Source organism: Pogona vitticeps, chromosome 1 (genome assembly GCF_051106095.1).
Source record: "Pogona vitticeps strain Pit_001003342236 chromosome 1, PviZW2.1, whole genome shotgun sequence".
Lineage (NCBI taxonomy): Eukaryota > Metazoa > Chordata > Lepidosauria > Squamata > Agamidae > Pogona > Pogona vitticeps.
The window spans coordinates 214,358,959-214,371,858 of NC_135783.1; positions in this window are offsets into that span (position 1 = coordinate 214,358,959).

Below are 12,900 nucleotides of genomic sequence, written 5' to 3' on the forward strand. Positions count from 1 at the left end.
AGCTTCCTCTGTTTCTCAAACCCATGCGAAGAATTGTTGAAATGTTAGTTTGTACTGGTGGTGGTAGCCCTTTCATGGAACTACAGTTCCCAGGTGTGGCAACCCCAGACCTACTGGAGTATACCACCCTGTAATTATGCTGCCACCAACCATTCCCTATAAGGAGTCACACAGACCAGGAATGGATTTTACTAAACAAAAGAACGAGGTTTATTGAAATAACAAACAGGGTACATAAAAGAATCAGGTAAATAGGGTAATGTAACGTGGCATAACCCCAATCACACACATACAATAGCTTGGTTCCCACTGAACCCTTTAAGGTAACGCACAGACCCTGAACCTATCAGTTCTGGCTACCTAAATAGAAACCTGAACCTATCAGGTATGTACTAACTGACACACAGTTGTACTCAGTCTGACACACAGACTCCAACTCCTCCCTCTCCACACAAGCTCCAAATATATATACAGTACAGCTCCTCCCCCCTGATGTCCCGCCTTCCACTCCCCATAGGATGGAACTTTCCCTCCAAACCCATGACAGACAGGTACCATCAGTGCTGTATGTGACACCTCCCCTCTTTATAAGTTGTTTTGCAGGGGAAAAGCTAAAGTGCTTTTCTCCAAAAAAACAACCAGGATCAAAACACAAAACAGTTATACAATATCATACAATCACATAACCCATACTTACTCACTCTAGGTCAAACATATCAACTATACATTTAAACATTAATATTTGCAATACATCAAGTCACCTTTATTAATACAAACCAAGCCTGTTCAATAAACAGGTACATTTAACCTTTTGGTCACCAAAATATACATAGTCCATGGTTTCTTCGCCGTCTTCACTCGTCGGGTCTTCTTGACAAGGCGTCAGCGACACAGTTCATTGACCCTCTGACCACCTTCACTTCAAAGTCATAATCTTGCAGGTTTAAAGCCCACCTCATAAGTTTACTATTATGGGTTTTCATTGTCTTTAACCACTGCAGTGGTGAGTGGTCAGTGCACAGAACAAAAGGTCTTCCCCAGATGTAAGGTTTGGCCTTCTGAATCGCGTAGACTATGGCCAGGCACTCCTTTTCCACGGTTGCCAAATGTCTCTCACCTTTCTGGAGTTTCCTACTCAGGTAGGACACTGGATGCTGGTCACCATTTTCATCCTCCTGGCAAAGAACTGCTCCTACCCCGCTGTTAGACGCATCGGTGTAGATGATGAACTCCCGGTCGAAGTCGGGAGCACGCAGCACTGGATAATGGATGAGCGCCTCCTTCAACCTCCGGAACGCCTCCTCACAGTCGCTGGTCCACGGGATGCGGTCATCAGTCTTCTTCCGCGTCAGATCGGTCAGCGGAGTCGCCATCTCGCTAAACCTCGGGATGAACTTTCTGTAGTAGCCCACCAACCCAAGAAATGATTTGACTTTTTTCTTGGTGTTGCGTCTGGGCCAATCACGAATGGCTTCTATCTTGGCCTCTAGGGGTTTGATCACTCCTCCCCCTACTATGTGACCCAAGTATTTTATTTCTGGGCTACCCAGCTGACACTTGCTTGCCTTTACTGTTAGCCCTGCTGCACTTAACCTCTGCAGCACTATCTCCAGGTGTTTCAGGTGATCTTCCCAGGTATTGCTGAAGATCCCTATATCGTCAATGTAGGCCACAGTAAAGTCACTGAGCCCTGCTAAGGTCTGGTCCATCAGCCTTTGGAATGTGGCTGGTGCATTCCTGAGACCAAAACTAAGGACTCTAAACTCATATAGACCGAAAGGGCTGCAAAATGCGGTCTTTTCCTGATCCCTGGGATCAATCCTTAATTGCCAGTAACCCTTTACTAGGTCCAATGATGAAATGAACCGACAACCCCCTATGGTTTCAATCAGGTTGTCTAGCCTGGGCATTGGGTAGGCATCAGGAGTGGTTACGCGGTTTAATTTCCGGTAATCTACACAAAATCTAATGCTCCCATCAGGCTTGTCCACCAGGACTATCGGAGAGGACCAAGGACTAGAAGAGGGGACGATTATGTTCTCCCTAAGCATCTCGTCCAGCTCCTTCCGCACCTTGTCCCTATAGGGTCCCGTCACTCGGTATGGGGATACTGCTTGCGGGGTTGCATCCCCTGTGTGGATCCGATGCATCACTCCCTTCACTATCCCCGGCTTATTCGAAAAAACCTTATGATATTTAGTGAGCAGCACTTTTAGTTCTTGCTGCTGGTCTTGGGTGAGTGCAGGACTGATCTTCACCTCATCTGGGTTGTATTTCACTTCCCCTCTACCCTCCCAGAAGGGTAATTCAGCTTCCTCACTCTCAGCTGCTTTTATCGCAAATAAAAGCCTCTGTTCCCCTCTGTAGTAGGGTTTCAGGGCATTCACATGTACCACCCTTCGTGTTTGGTGTTCCTCCTGTTCTATAAGGTAGTTCAGATCTGACATCTTGGAAATGACCCTGTATGGTCCTGCCCATTTGAGCTGCAGTTTGTTCTCTTTGCAGGGCCTAAGCCAAAGCACTTCCTCCCCTGGGTTAAAGTGCCTCTCCCTGGCTTTCTGGTCATACCAGGTTTTCTGTCTGACCTTCTGAGCTTGCAGGTTTTCTGCTGCTAGCTCTAGGTTTCTCTTCAGGTCATTCATTAAAGTGTCTATGTACGTCACAACATCTTGTGGGTCATCCTGGGTGATCTGCTCCCAATTTTGCTTGATTAAATCAAGGGGACCTTTAACTTTTCTCCCAAACAAAAGTTCAAACGGACTGAACCCGGTACTGGCTTGTGGCACTGATCGATAAGCAAACAAAAGGGATTGCAGCTTCTGGTCCCAATCGTTTGGATTCTCTGCCAAGTAAGCCCTAATCATGCGCATCAGAGTCCCATTGAACTTCTCCGTTAACCCATTACTTTCGGGGTGATAGGCAGTGGTTTCCTGGTGTTTAATTCCACAGATTTGCCATAACCATTTCATGAGCTTTGATGTAAACGATGTGCCCAAATCTGTGATTATTTCTGAGGCAAATCCCATCCTGGACATATACCCCACCAAGGCATCTGCCACTGTGTTAGTTTCGATGTTAGTCAAGGGTATGGCCTCGGGGTACCTCGTGGCATGGTCCACAATGGTGAGAATGAACCGGTTCCCCCTCTTTGTGGCCTTGGGCAAAGGTCCCACAATATCCACTCCTATACATTTGAACGGGGTGTCAATCACAGGCAAAGGGCACAACTTCGCTTTGGTCCTGTCACGGTTATTCCCCTGCCTCTGACACACATCACATTGTCTACAGAACTCCTTGATCTGCTTCCCTATTTCAGGCCAGTAAAAATTTTGTGTGATTCTCTGCTGTGTTTTGTTCACCCCTAAGTGCGCAGCAAACATGTCAGAGTGCCCCCTTTGTAAGATCATGGGGCGATACTTTTCAGGTACCACTAGCTGACTTCTGATCCCATCTCCCCCTTTTGAGATATTCCTCAGGGTCTCTCTATATAAAATTCCCTTTTTCTCACGAAATCTCGCTGGGGTTTCAGGTGTTAGCTGGGTGTCTGTCACCTTTTCAAAACACTTTCGGAGAGTGGCGTCTGCTTTTTGCTCTTGGCCAAATTTGCTGTCCGTGGTTAAGGTTTCTACCACAGCTTCGGGACTACCCTCATCTGCTTCAACCTCGGGCTCTTCAGTATCCCCCTGAACTGTCCCCGTGGTAGCTTGTGAGCGTGTAATCACTAGCACCCGTTTCACATGTTCAGCCAGGTCATTTCCCACGAGCACGGCTGCTGGCAGAGTCGATGAAATCGCTTGCCGCCAAACTCCCCTCCAGCCTTGAAAGCTCACAGGTACCTCAGCTACTGGCAGTGAGATCACCTGTCCCTCAATCCCTGCCACCTTCAGGCTCTCATTTGGGATTATATACTTCCTAGGAATAATGTCTGGATGGCACAGGGTCACCTGGGAACAAGTATCCCTTAGCCCCCTGTACTGATGGTCAAGTATTCCTATGTCCACCCCTGCGGTCTCAAACAATTGCGAATCTGTCCTCACTAGTAAGCAGCGCTTGACTTCCACAAGAGGACCATTTTCCCCAGCCTGATCAGCAGATGTAACTGGTCCAGATTGAGTAGCCATGGCAACAGGCTCCCTCAATGGCAAGGAGCTTTGCTCTGTCTGGACACAGAACACAGCTTTTGGCTTGGTTCCACTCAAATCATGAGGCAAATTTCCCTTTAGCTGCTTTAATTTCTCACACTCTGAGATTAGATGGCCCTTTCCTTGACAGAAATAACATTTTCTGCTGTACTTGGAGTCTTTCTCATCTGGTTTTGGTTTTCCCTCCAAAATCTGAGGTCTTGGTGGTTTCATGTCTGAGGGCTTCCCTTCAACATGGGCCCCTCCCCCTTGCTGGTTTTTCCCTGGTCCCTGAGAGTACCGGCTGTAGGTTTCTTTGGGCTTACCCACAGTTTTCCCCTCAGCACCTAAGGGCTTCCTTATTTGGGAAATAAAATCTGCGATCTCTGCCGCTTCTGCCACCGATTTAGGTTTCCTCTCCCTCACATGGAACTGTAGTTCCCCATGCAGGACTGAATAAAATTGTTCCAGCGCTATCAGGTCTTTGAGCTTCTGGAAGGTCTCTGTCCCCTCCTGAGACAGCCATTTCTCTAGCAACCTCACCAGTTGGGCCCCCACTTGGGTAAAAGTCTGCTCTGGTTTTTTTGTGAGTGACCTGAATCTTTGCCTCAGCTGTTCCGCATTTATCCCATGTCGGGCAAACACCAGTTTTTTTAAACTCAGCGAAGTCCTTCAGCAGTTCCACTGGCATCTCTGCATAGACTTCTGCCAGGCTGCCACTGATTAAAGATCGCATAATGGTCATCTTCTCAGTTTCCCTTACTGAGAAGTCCACAAACGCTCTTTCCACCAGGGAAAAGAACACCTCAGGGCAATCTCCCTTGTGGTACACAGGGAATTTCTTCAGGTCAGTTTTAGACAGGCTGCCTTCCCCATTCCCTGGGTTCCCCTCATTATTATTGTTATTACTATTTCTACTCATTATCTCCAGCTTCTTCAGCTCAAACGCCATTTTCTCTCTCTCCAATTCCATTTCAAATTGTCTCTGTTTCTCCCTTTCCTCCATTCTTTCTCTCTCTAATCTTTCCTCCATTTCCCTCACCCTCAGTTCATGCTGTTGGGCTAGGAGCATTTTCCTGAGTTCTGAGGTCAGTTCTCCCGTGCTCTCTTCCTGCACTGAGCCAAATTCCTCCTCAGAACCTTGGTCTCCCTGTGGTTCTCTCATTTCCCCCATTTCTGCCATCTGGCTTCGAGTCAAGGGCATAATCCCCCCCCAGAACAGGCTGCTTTCAAAAGTCAAGCCTCAAAATAAAACGACGACTTTTTTCCTTTTGCCTCAGAAACAGCCTTCTATAGACTGCTGCTGTTCCTTCAGCACTAACTTGCAACTGTTGCCAGGCAGAATCCACCCCCTCTGCTAGGCCTCTCAGCAGACAGGCTAGATCACTGTTACTTCACACAGTTTTGCCTCAGCCCTTTCCCGCCAAAACAGGTTGCCTCAGAGCTCCCTAATCTAGTCCCCCCAATCCGAGTGTGCACGTTCTTCCACTAGCCTACCTCCCCGTGAGGTAAGCCTAGAAGATTACCTACGCGCCCTCAGATTGTCCCTGACTAGACCCCCCTTGCTCTGGGCACACTTGCCAAGGCTTTGCTGGACCACTGGACAACTGGACCAGTCGTATCCCACACGCTGGACACCAATCAATGTGGCAACCCCAGACCTACTGGAGTATACCACCCTGTAATTATGCTGCCACCAACCATTCCCTATAAGGAGTCACACAGACCAGGAATGGATTTTACTAAACAAAAGAACGAGGTTTATTGAAATAACAAACAGGGTACATAAAAGAATCAGGTAAATAGGGTAATGTAACGTGGCATAACCCCAATCACACACATACAATAGCTTGGTTCCCACTGAACCCTTTAAGGTAACGCACAGACCCTGAACCTATCAGTTCTGGCTACCTAAATAGAAACCTGAACCTATCAGGTATGTACTAACTGACACACAGTTGTACTCAGTCTGACACACAGACTCCAACTCCTCCCTCTCCACACAAGCTCCAAATATATATACAGTACAGCTCCTCCCCCCTGATGTCCCGCCTTCCACTCCCCATAGGATGGAACTTTCCCTCCAGACCCATGACAGACAGGTACCATCAGTGCTGTATGTGACACCAGGTTTCTTTGGTAAGATGGAACCAAAGATTCTACACTTACCCTCTACATCATTAAGGCTACAGGATTATTCTCTTTGGACAGAGATGCACAAGAGACTTCAAATGGATTAACAGACATTTCCTTTCCATACTGAATCTGGAAAACTGTAGTTTGGAGGGAGAGGGGTATTCTAAAAGCATTTGCAGCTGATAAATGCGATCACACTTAAGGGCAAAGGTTCTCAACTTCCAGAAGCTCCAGAGTTGAGGTCCAATGTAAGGGACTATAAGAGTTGAAGTGCAAAACATCCAGAGGACCAAATTTGAGAAGCAGTGACTTGGCCATCTGATCCAACCTCTTCCTTGTCTGTATTAATTGCTCCTTTGGGGATAGTTCATATAGAGCAGGGATAGGCACCTACCACTGGTCCCAGGTTTAATTTCCCCCTCCCACAACCGATAGGAAACCATGCCTATACTGCACAGCCAAATTTGCTGTTGAAAATCTGTAGCACAACACCTTGTAAGTGGGATTTCCATGTCTTAAAGACAAAGATGTGCTTTCAGACATAAATAGCTGCCTTAAAACAAAAGAAAACAAAAACAGTAAGCAACTCAGCTTCGGTGAGGGAAATACTTGGAGGGCCTCCAAAAGTGGGCAGGGAGCCTCCTGCAGACCATAGAATGGACTCTACAGAGGAACACACTGAAACAGTTCTAGAATGAACATGAAAAGCTATTTGCTTGAGTGTTTTGTGTAAACGAACGTCTCGTAAAGCCTGATTTCCTGCTGGAATATCTAAGTAGATTTAAATTGCAGTGCTTCCCATGTCTTGCATCTAAAATTGTCTTTCCTTTCATGGAAACCTTTCTTAAACCACCAGATTAAAAGGGGAGGGAATGTATGTTGTTTGATTTCCCTTTTCCCCTTCAGTCCTCTGCCCTACATCGGCTCCCAAGGAGGAGGCACAGCAAAATAACTCCTGTGGAACTTCAGGGGCACTTTCAAATGACGATTTCTCCATCTGAGTTCAATCCTGGGCTGAGGTAGCTGGCTCAGGGTTGATTCAGGCTTCCATCTTTCCTAAGTCGATAAACTGAGTACCCAGCTCACTGCAGGAGGAGGCTAGGCATAGCCTGCATAATTAAATTGTAAACTGCCCAAGGAGTGCTTTAAGGACTATGCGGTGGTATATAAGCAGCACACATTATATGCACATATCCTGTGGTGGAATGCTACACCTGTTGAATTTCTACATGCCCTAAACCCCCCCCCCCAGAGGAGATAATCCTGTTCTATGGAATCATTTAAAAAATCATCACAGAAGTAAATACTAAATACTAAATCACAGAAGTAAATACTAAACCCTGAAGATTATAGAAACTGATTTTACCATCTCAGATCAATATCAGTTTCAACACACTTACGCTCTGGTCTATATACTAGGTGAGCCAACAGAAGCCGAACAATATTACTTGGTGGTTGGTGGAGACATTTTTTGAAGGTTTTATATATTTTTCTGCACCATCCACAGCCCTTGGGGGCACAGCTGATGACATCTTGTACAGGTTGAAAGTAATCTTCTGTGAATTTTTAGGTGGCTCGATAACTTGGTTGGTATTTCAGTTCCATGCTGTGCATAGTCTGAGGATACCCAACTTAATAGGCTTGTGTATGTCAAAAGCTGGATTTTGTATATGGATTTTTAGTGGTCTAATAGAAGTATCACCCACCCTTGCTTTTAGATTATCTGTGTTGTATCTCTCATAGTGCACTTCTCTCACCTTATACCGTTTTTCTATAGACAATGCTATGCTGTAGACAGTGCTACCATTTCTCTATAGACAATGCCACATACATGTCCATCTGACCAATTCTGATATTTTCAGCTGCAGAGGAATCTGGGTCCTCCCCTCCACAGAAGATAATACAATCACTGTCCTCTTCGTTGTAGAGCCTACACTGCAGGGCTTTTTCCATGTAAACAATTGCCATACCAGCATTTTCTCATATCATTGTTGTTTGTCTGCAAGTAGCTTTACAAATCATGGAAATGCTGCAAAAGCGGGATAAATAAAAGTGCTTTAAAGTTTTCATTAGGGTTATTTTAGTGCAGATTTTCCAAATGCTGCACACCAAATATGTGCTATTTCCTCACTTAGTACTCACTACATCAGTGACAATTTCTCCACAGTTCCTGCCTACTAAACAGAGAGGATGTGTTTGCGACCCTACCTTTTGGTAACCATCATCTGTTCCTGCTGCCTCATTGGCTGCAGAAGATGGAACATCACATGTGAGAGATGAATCTAAGCCATGACAACAGGGGTAATAGGGGAGCAGTCACAGACAAACAACACATTGTGTGACTTGGCTCTGCAAAGAAAAGAGTTGCATTTATTGTTGTTGTTTAGTCATTAAGTCGTGTCCAACTCTTCGTGACCCCATGGACCAGAGCACACCAGGCCTTCCTGTCTTCCACTGCCTCCCGGAGTTGGGTCAAATTCATGTTGGTAGCATCAATGACACTGTCCAACCATCTCGTCTTCTGTCATCCCCTTCTCCTCCTGCCTTCACACTTACCCAATATCAGGGTCTTTTCCAGGGAGTCTTCTCTTCTGATGAGATGGCCAAAGTATTGGAGTCTCAGCTTCAGGATCTCTCCTTCCAGTGAGCACTGTTTGTTCTCCTTGCAGTCCAAGGGTAGGGAGTTCCTTTTAAGATGTTCCATCACAAGCTTGCTCATGTTCACAATTGTTCTCCTTCTCACTCATGCATACATACAGAGAGAGAGAGAGAGACGTTCACTCAAATGCAGTGCAAGGGAGAGAGACAGATATGAGCTGAACTACATCAACGGATTCCTTCCTCAAGTTAAAGAAAACCACTCTGAAGAGTCTGTAGGTAAGGTCAGGTAACTCAGTGGCCTCAGCAGGCAGGGCACACTCACCCTGGCGGCTTGACTACACAGGGAAGCTGTGCTGGCTTGATACAAATTTTCCTGCACCCACACCCCTGGCAGTTTCTGCTGCTGATTTCATTTTGTCATTCACACAGAAAATGATCCCAGAGAGGTGAATTCTGAGAGTCCACACCACACCTGAAATTGCGGTAATTCTCACCTGTATTGCAACCTTCTACCATATTAACACTCCCCTCTTTCCAACTCCTTTCCCTCATCCTTCCCCTTCATCTGTCCTCTGTCTATTACTTGGACCTCTTCCCTGTGAAAAGGTTTGCTGGCGTGATCTAGCCCTGACTTAAAAATAAAAAAAAACAGCTCATCAGCCTAGCACAGGGCAGCCTCAAAACTGCTCTGCTTCCAAGCCGGGAAGTTTGGAGAGAAGAAGTCCCTTGGCCTGCCCACTCCAATCTTCTTTTTTCCAGCCCTCCAGTCTCTTCTTGTCACTATACACACGTTCCAAGCTGCCTTTTTCTGAGGATGGAAAAGCAAGGATCAGTAGGGTTTGGGTCAGGCACATGTATGTGATTAACCCTTTCTCCAAATTAAACTGGTAATAAAAGGGCCACTGAGTAACTGATTCTACCCACAGGCCTTTCCTCAAATCTTTGCATGAGAGCTTCCCAAAATTTGATATTCCACCAGCTCATGCAAAAACATGGATTTGCTTCTCTCCCTAGATTGCATTTATGGAGGGGGGTCCTGTGTGAATGGGAGATGGACAGAAAAGGACAAGACAGAAATTTACCCCCCAATCACTCATGCACCCAACAAGGAGTTTACATAATGTGTTGCTTTGGACCAACCCATTTCAGCCAATTCAAACAAGGGAAAAGTAAATATACAGGTCTGTCCATGTGCATTTAGAACATCTAAAAGAAATTCCAGACATCCCCTCTGTCCATCTTTGGATATTGATAAGGGATCAATGTCAGCTTGCACAGTTCCAGGATGTATTCCCCCCCACACACACACACACACAAATCAGGAGCACTGTTGCATACAGAGAACAGATGGCCTAGAATGTCAGATATGCTGCCTCTCTCTCCTCCTCCCAGCTGGCACCGGACATCAAATGGCACCAAGTCTTCCCGGGAGCGAAGCTCCATATTCTTGGTGAAGGGAGAAAGCAAGCAAGCAATGATCTGGGCTGGCCAAAAAGAACAGGGTCCAATAGCAGATCCCATCTCTTTTTTCTTTTACTTTCCTGCTCCCCCAACTTTTTTTATCCCTGTAAGCTGGAGATGTCAGTGAGTTAGGTCTCTGGCTGCAGAGCTAGAGGTTGGGAGTTCGATTCCCCCCCCCCCCCCCCGCTGTGTTTCTCGGGACAAAACCAGCCTGTGTAGCCTTAGGCAAGGTGCACAGTCCCACAGCATCCCCAGAAGAAGGGAATGGAAAATGACTTTGGAGAACTCTCTACCATAAGACTCTGAACAGGATCAATAAAAATCAGATGTGACTTAATGGCAAATAACTATGTAAGAGGGAGATGGTCAGAGAGACCTTTTTAAGATGAATGAAGCTTGTTAAAAGTCGAAAGAGGGTGTTTTTTCTGGTGGAGTGGTGTAACTGTGCAAAACAACAACAACAAGGAGCCTCATGTATTTTTCTGTGCAGACTAATATGAGGAAAGGGGAGGAAATTTAGTAGTGAAAACACAGAAAGTGAAGGAGATCATCCAGAAAAAAAATAAGTGTGTCACTTTAATTGCTTTTTAAGCATTTCTGTATGAAGAACAAAAGAGGAAAAATAAAGCTAACTGAGCAAGAGAATGTGAGTGAGGATGGAGTCTTTCCATCTGCTTCTCACTCCATTTTTTCTAGATGCCCATCTTGTACTTCTAATTTCCTATAGCACTCATTTGCAGTAGCACTACATTTCACAGAACCATTAATAAAAAAAAAATTTTTTTAATTGTCTTCCAAAGAAAGACAAAAGTGCTCACAGAAAAGGAATGTTCAGAGTGCATTGGCACACCTCATCAAATGGAAGATATCCATGGGCATCTCACTTAGGACACTCCCACCCCTACCGCCCCTTTGGACTGAAATATAAGTTATCACATAAACCAGAAAAAGAAAAAAGCTATGCAAGTAGACTTGCTATTAAACACACACACACACACACACACACACACACACACACACACACACACACACACACACACACACACACACACACACACACACACACACACACACACACACACACACACACACACACACAAACTATTTTATTCAAGAGTTTGATAAGCAAATACAGTTTAGAGCAGTACTGCAATGATACATTGGGAATAATCACTAAGGGAAATACAGGTAGGACTGCGGTCGACATGACCATATTAATTCCTGTGCTTCTTTTATTACACAAACCTTACGCTGCTCCAGGAGATAAAATATTTGTCTGCTCGAAATCTAATGGGGCTATGCTTACATTATTTTCAGTGACACAATTTGTACTCATGACCTGACTTCCTGAATTTTTCTAAAACAGAGAAAATATTGACAATGAATAATGAAACTCCCGTTATCCCAAGTTAAACATTTATACTTTAGCCTGAATGTTATAGCTTTCTGTGACATTTTATTGTTTTATATCCCCTTTCATATTTCCAAGAGCAGCAGTTTAAATATCACCCATTTAGCAGAGCTATTAACACTTTTAGTCCTTTCCAAAATAAATTCTGAGTCAAAATGTGATGCGTGCGTCACATTCCATCTTTCAGGTTCTAAAACTGTAGACTGTAGAACAGATGAACACATGGCTCAGAAAAATGGCAGTATGGGATGGGGGGGGGGCTTTAGCCCTGCCCTCCCTGCCTTCAAAATGTTGAATACTGTAGTTGATTGCACAGGAGGCAGTTCTGATTGAAACCAAGTACTTTCCTCATTTTCATTCAGACAGGGGAAGAAGAATCAAATTATATTTATATGAGTTACTCCATAATCTGATTTAAGACACCAGTTGCAACCTCAGATAAAAATAGAAGTTGAGGGGGAAAAACAAAGCAAGAAAGATCTCCATTTTGGGCAAGGGTTTACCAGAACCAGGCCTCAATCCTGAAATACAAAATGCATCTGTAAAGAGCTTGTGGTGGTGTGCCATCAAGATGCTTCTGCCTCGTGGAGATCCTAATAGATATGTGAGAAGTTCAAGGAGTGGCTTACAATTGCCTCCCTCTCCTCAGTGATATTTGATGGCCAATAAACAATTTGACCCCACTATTCACTACCACGCTGGGGAGCCACTTGAACTGCTGAATAGCTCAGTGGTTTAGGTATCTAGTTGTAGAGCCAGAAGTCGGGAATTCAGTCTGTCAGGGTTTGATACTTTCTCTGTTTAAGAATTAAAACAATTATAGGAGATGTAGAAATAGCCCTAAAACTGCCTAAACGTATAGTACTTCTAGACTTTGTGGCATGAAAACATTGTTTACTACAATCCAGTCTGGCAATCGCCTTTTCTGTTTTGCCCTCCAGTCCATACAGAAGAGATATGAACACACTAAATACATTTTGTACTGCTTACTAGCAGATGTCCGTGATCCCAGCACTGCTTACCTTTCTGCTTAGAAGTGATCGCAGAAAAGGTAAATAAAAGTTTGTTGCTTAGCAGTAAGGTGTAAACAAAATTTTGCTAATCAGCAGGCGATCACCACTGTATAGCAATTAATGTAAACAAAAGCTGTAGCTGCTTCTTAGCAAGTTA